This window comes from Lissotriton helveticus, chromosome 5_1, assembly GCF_964261635.1.
Source record: "Lissotriton helveticus chromosome 5_1, aLisHel1.1, whole genome shotgun sequence".
Taxonomy (NCBI): Eukaryota; Metazoa; Chordata; class Amphibia; order Caudata; family Salamandridae; genus Lissotriton; species Lissotriton helveticus.
In genome coordinates, this window is record NC_136065.1 from 1,387,390,408 (window position 1) to 1,387,396,407 (window position 6,000).

Below are 6,000 nucleotides of genomic sequence, written 5' to 3' on the forward strand. Positions count from 1 at the left end.
CTGGGGGAATGTTGGTCTGGAGTGAGTGCCTCACCTGCCTATAGCGGAAGTTTTCTGTCTGGGCCAGGTCGTATGTGTGCTGAAGGGAAGCAAATGGTATTACCCTGTTCGGGCCCCACAAGTCCTTGATCCAAGAAATTCCGATGAGGTCCCACTCACGGAACCCTTTAGTACAACTGAGTGTGCTCAATCTCTCTGAAGCCCACAATGGTGTTGCCAGTGTGAGTTTATCTGCCCAACCCAGTTTCTTGTGAACGATGTGCCACAACTGTACAGAGTGTTTTGTAGGTCCTGTTAGGCGGTACCTGCCCGGCCTAGAATAGAGCGCTGACTCAAAATTCCCACCCGGAAGGATCCATCTGTCCATCCCGTATCCCGGGTCCTTCCCAGCACAGTAGATACCCTGATTAATGGCTGACAGATGTGCCGCCCAATAGTATTTCGGGATATCAGGGAGATCTATCCCCCCATCACACCACCCCAGAGTGAGTTTCTGCAGGGATATACAAGCCATTCCAGTCCAGAGAAGATATCTCTGGGTGGCCTCTATGGTGGCGAAGTACCTCTGTGGCGGCGAAGTACCTCTGTGGCTCCAGGTCTGGGTAGTTCAGCAGGGCATACAGAAAGCACGGCAGCGCCATCATTTTGAATAGCGCTGTCCGGCCCAGAAGAGACAGCGGGAGCTTTTTCCAGGTGGCAGTATCCCGTCTGAGCCGTTGCAAGGGTGGCATGAGATTCCTCTCATAACTAGTGGCTCGCTCCTTAGTGATGAAGACTCCCAGATATGTGAAGCCTTCAGTAGCTATCTGAATCGGGCAGCTGCGCGGTATTACTGGAGGGGCCCCATGCAAGACGTAGAGGAGCGACTTTCCCCAGTTGATGCTATAACCGGGGCAATTCCCAAAGGCGATGAAGATCTCCAGTGCCCCCCCAATGGACTCGCTAGGGTTTGCAAGGTATAAGAGGACATCATCCGCATAAAGCAAAGTCCTGTCCTCCCAACCGTCCGCCCAACGAAGCCCCTTCAGGGAGGTGGCCTGCCTAAACCAGGCAGCAAACGGCTTGAGGGAGAGGGCAAAGAGAAGAGGCGAGAGGGGTCACCCCTGTCGCGTTCCCCTTCCTAATGTGAAGACCTCAGAGATTTTGTTGTTGACCACCACCTGTGCCAGAGGGTCAGTGTAAAGTAGGCGTATCCAGCTCTCAAAATTCGGGCCAAATCCCAGCTTCTGGAGAACGGCCATCATACAGGGCCATTCCAAGGTGTCGAACGCCATTGCCGCGTCCAATGAAACAACAACCGCATCCTCTTGTATCAAGTGGAAGCGCCCCAAGACGCCATGGAGACGGCGCAAATTCAGTGCTGTGTTGCGGTGCAGCATAAAGCCTGACTGATCCGGGTGCACCAAAGTGCTGAGGACCGCCTTCAGCCTGTTAGCCAGCACCTTGGCGAGGATCTTCGGCTCAGCATTTAGTAGAGCTATTGGCCTATAGGAGGCGCAAGACTCTCTAGGTTCCCCTCCTTAGGAATGGCCACAATCGTGGCTATACGCTGGTCCCTTGGCAAAATGCCTCGCTCCCTACTCTCTTCAAACATTTGTTTCAGATGCGCGCCGAGACTGTCAGGCTTGAGCTTGTATAGCTCAATCGGCAGACCATTTGGCCCCAAGGCCTTCCCCGGCCGGAGGTCATTAATGGCTCTGGTCAGTTCGTCAGTAGTGAGCGGCGCTTCCAGAGCCTCTCGTTCGTCGTCGGAGAGGGTGGGCAGCAGAATACCGTCCAGTAGGGTCAATGAGTCCTCCTCGGATTGCCCTGACCCCCTAGTATAAACCTTTCGGTAGTGTTGCGCGAATTCCCTTACAATCTCACAGGGCTCCGTAATGACAGCTCCCGATTCAACCTTAAGCTCAGCCACCACTTTTTGGCCTGCTGCTTCCTGTCTAGCCAAGCTATCAATTTTCCCGCATTGTCTCCCTGGTCGTATACCTGCCCTCACTTTCTCTCGCCAGGGTCTTAGCAGCATCGGTAGCGAGGGCTTTGTATTCTGCCGCTTTTAGCAGCATCTGGTGGATAATATCTGGGTTATCACCCCCCAGCGCCGAACTCTCCAATGCCAGGAGATCACTTTCTAGGGCGAGCATCTGTTCGTCGCGTTCTTTACGTCTGCCGGCGACCGCAGACAGGGCCTCCCCCCTCAGCACTGTCTTAAAAGCCTCCCGCAAGACCACTGATGGTTCTACTGCCCCCACATTTTCTTCAAAGTACCGGTCAGTGGCGAGAGACAGTTTCTGTTTAATGTCTTCCCCACGGAGATACCAAGCGTTTATCGGCGCTACACAACCCTCCCTCCGGCCTCCAATTATAAAGTGGGCCCAAAGCGGGGAATGATCCGAAATACCTCGTGCCAAATGAGAGATTTCTGTAATTATGGCATCTTGTTGCATCGGTGCCAGGAGGTAATCTATGTGTGAAAATGTGTGGTGTGGACCAGAGAAGAATGTGTACTGTTTTCGTGTCAGGTGCTTAAGGCGCCAAAGATCAAGGAGTCCAAACGCCTCCAGAAGATTGGTCCCGTCCCTATATCCCTTGATGGGTGCCTATCTAAGTCTCCTGATACCACTGCATTGAAGTCCCCACCCATTAGAAGCTGCCCCTCAGGAAGGGAGAGCAACAACTTCCCTAGATCGTGATATGATTGCGTTTGGAGGCCTGGAGGGATATAGATTGTTACCAAGTTTAGCCTGCGCCCCTCCCATTTCCCAGATATAGCTGCAAAGCGCCCCAGTGTCTGTATGGTTGATGACAATCGGAAAATTGCGACGCAGAAGGATCCCCACCCCCCGGGACCCGGATGTAAAGCCGGCATGCGCCACCATGGTGTACCCCCATCTGTTTAGCGCATGGCAGGTGTCGCTTAACAAATTGTAGGATAATGCTCCTTTTAAGTTTGTCTCCCAGCCCATTGACATTCCAGCTAAGCACCTTTAGACTTTTATCCCACGTCATAGCCATCTGCCCCTTCCACCACCAAACTGTTCCTGTGTGTCCCGTTGCCCCTCTCGTGTCCTAGAACATGTGCCTGACCTCGGTGTGACCTTACCAAACGTCCCCCCCAACACCCAACCGCACCCTCCCATCCCCAACTCAACAACTGACTACCCCCCTCCCTGCTCCCCTGCTCCGTAGGTTTTGAACTACCCACATCCCCAATTAGCAGAGTGCCTTTCGCCCAGTCCAACCCGGGAGTGAGGGAACCTCCCCCCTCCCTAAGAACCTGCTGAAAGGGCAAAGTGCGCCGGCAGCTCCAGCCACTCCGCATGCCCCCACCACCATAACGTATCCTGTAAGCTGTTGAGTATGCAAACACTCCTTCAAAATTCAAAACACAGTACTGTACTGTTCTTGAGGATCCATGCTGCTGTTTCCGTCTACCCTAGGGACCAGAAGCGTTTCGGAGAGTCCCCCATCTTGGACTAGCAGACCTAGACCGCCACGAGCGCTGGCTCTCCCTGTCGACCTCCGATCTCTCCTCGACGGATCGTGGCGAGGCGGCCTGAGTGTCCCTCCACATTCCTGCCTCCTTCCGGGTAGAAGACCGCGAAGACTCTCTGTCCAGCCAGTCCTGAACATCGGACGGTGCCGTGAAGAACAGGGATTTCCCACCTGCAATAACCTCAAGTCTGGCGGGAAAAAACATCATGTACTTGTTCCCTCACTCGCGCAGCGCCGTCTTCACTCCAGCGAATGAGCGCCTCTCTCGTTGCACTTGGAGCGTGAAGTCTGGGAAGAATCTTATTGTGGCATTTTCATATTGTAAGTCACCTGACTGCCTGGCCGCCTGCAGGATAGCGTCTCTGTCCCTATAGTTCGGGATTTTTGCTATTATTGTCCTGGGTGGCGCTCCGGGCTTAGGCACAGGGATCGATGCATCCGTTCAATAGTGAAGATTTTGGATAGGCGTTTGGGTTTCAGCCGGTTGAGGATCAGGTCTTCCAAAAAAAAATTCCACACTAGGCCCCTCCAAACTCTCCGGAACTCCCACTATGCGAATACTGTTCCTGCAGGCCCTCCCTTCCTGGTCCTCCAACTTCAGAGCCACTTGACGGTGTTGGTGCACCAGTTTGTTCACTCATTGTTCCAGTTTCTTCGATGAAGCCTGGAGTTCCTTTATGTCAGACTCATTAGTCTTGACTTTGTCCGACGTTTTATTGAGATCAGTGTGGATCAGGTTGACTTCAATGGTTATATTGTCAATTTTCGACTCCAGGTTGGCCCCCAGATTCTGGATTGCCGTCATAATCGAGTCCAGGGAGGGTTCTGCAGGTGCCGCCTGACCTCCTGTTGCCCCATCAGCCTGTGAGGTCCCCAGCGGTACTGCGTACTTGTCAAGTTTATTGGTTTGTGAAGTCGTGGTGCCTTTTGGTCTCATGACTGCAGCTCTAACTCCCAGTCCTTCTCACAAAACCACTCCCTGCCGCCCACTGGTGTCCCCCCCCAGATTCCGGCAACTGGGTTGAGGTCCTGCTCTCAAAGTCTCTCCCCCCGCAGATACCTGCAACGCTCCTATTCCCTGTGGTGCCACCGTTCTGCGGGAGTCTCGATGCTCGTGCCTTCACCACTGGTCTCTGGCCCCACCGCTTGCACCTGTGCACGTTGCAAGCTGCACCCTCTGTAGTCCGTATTTCCCTGCGTGGAACACCGCGTTCAGACCTTAGTCCCCAGATCTGTCCATTAAATTCCGGCGGGAGCATGCAGCACCACCACTGTCCCTCCAGAAACAGCGAGGGCCCCCAGCAGGAGCCCGCCATAATCAATCAATCAATCAATCATGCCATTTGTATAGCGCACTACTCACCCGGGAGGGTCTCAAGGCGCTTGGGGGGAGGGGTATGCTACTGCTCGAACAGCCAGGTCTTGAGTTGTTTCCTGAAGGCGAGATGGCCCTGGGTCAGCCGAAGGTGGATGGGGAGGGAGTTCCAAGTCTTGGCAGCCAGGTAAGAGAAGGATCTTCCTCCGGCGGTGGCTCTTCGGATGCGTGGTACGGCTGCGAGGGCGAGGCTGGTGGACCGTAGCTGGCGGGTGGGCGTGTAGAAGGTCAGGCGGTCGTTGAGGTACTTGGGGCCCAGGTCGTGGAGAGACTTGTGTGCGTGGGTGAGGAGCCGGAACGTGATCCTCTTGTCGACGGGGAGCCAGTGCAGGTTCCTCAGGTGGCTGGAGATGTGGCTGCGTCGGGGGACATCCAGGATGAGTCGGGCGGAGGCGTTCTGGATGCGCTGGAGTCTTTTCTGTAGCTTGGCTGTGGTTCCGGCGTAGAGGGCGTTTCCGTAGTCCAGTCGGCTGGTGACGAGTGCCTGGGTGACAGTCTTCCTGGTCTCGGTCGGGATCCAGCGGAAGATCTTGCGAAGCATACGCAGGGTGTTGAAGCACGATGAGGAGACGGCGTTGACTTGTCTGGTCATCGAGAGGGAGGGGTCCAGGATGAAGTCCAGGTTGCGTGCGTGGTCGGTTGGCTTGGGTGCGGTGCCCAGGGCTGGGGGCCACCAGGAGTCGTCCCAGGCGGAGGGCGAAGATCCCAGGATGAGGACTTCCGTCTTGTCCGAGTTCAGTTTCAGGCGGCTGTCCTACATCCACTCGGCGACGTCTTTCATCCCTTCGTGTAGGCAGGTTCTGGCGGTGTCGGGGTCTCTGGTGAGGGAGAGGATCAGCTGGGTGTCGTCGGCGTAAGAGATGATGTTGAGGTTGTGCTGGCGTGCGATGGCTGCGAGAGGTTTCATGTAGATGTTGGAGGGTGGGGCTGAGTGAAGATCCTTGCGGGATGCCGCAGATGACTTCGGTGGCCTCGGAGCGAAACGGGGGGAGGCGGACTCTTTGTGTTCTTCCGGCGAGAAACGAGATGATCCACTCCAGTGCCTTCTCTTGGTTACCGATGTTGCTGAGGCGCTGGACTAGGGTGCGGTGGCAGACCGTGTCGAACGCAGCGGAGAGGTCCAGGTGGATGAGGGC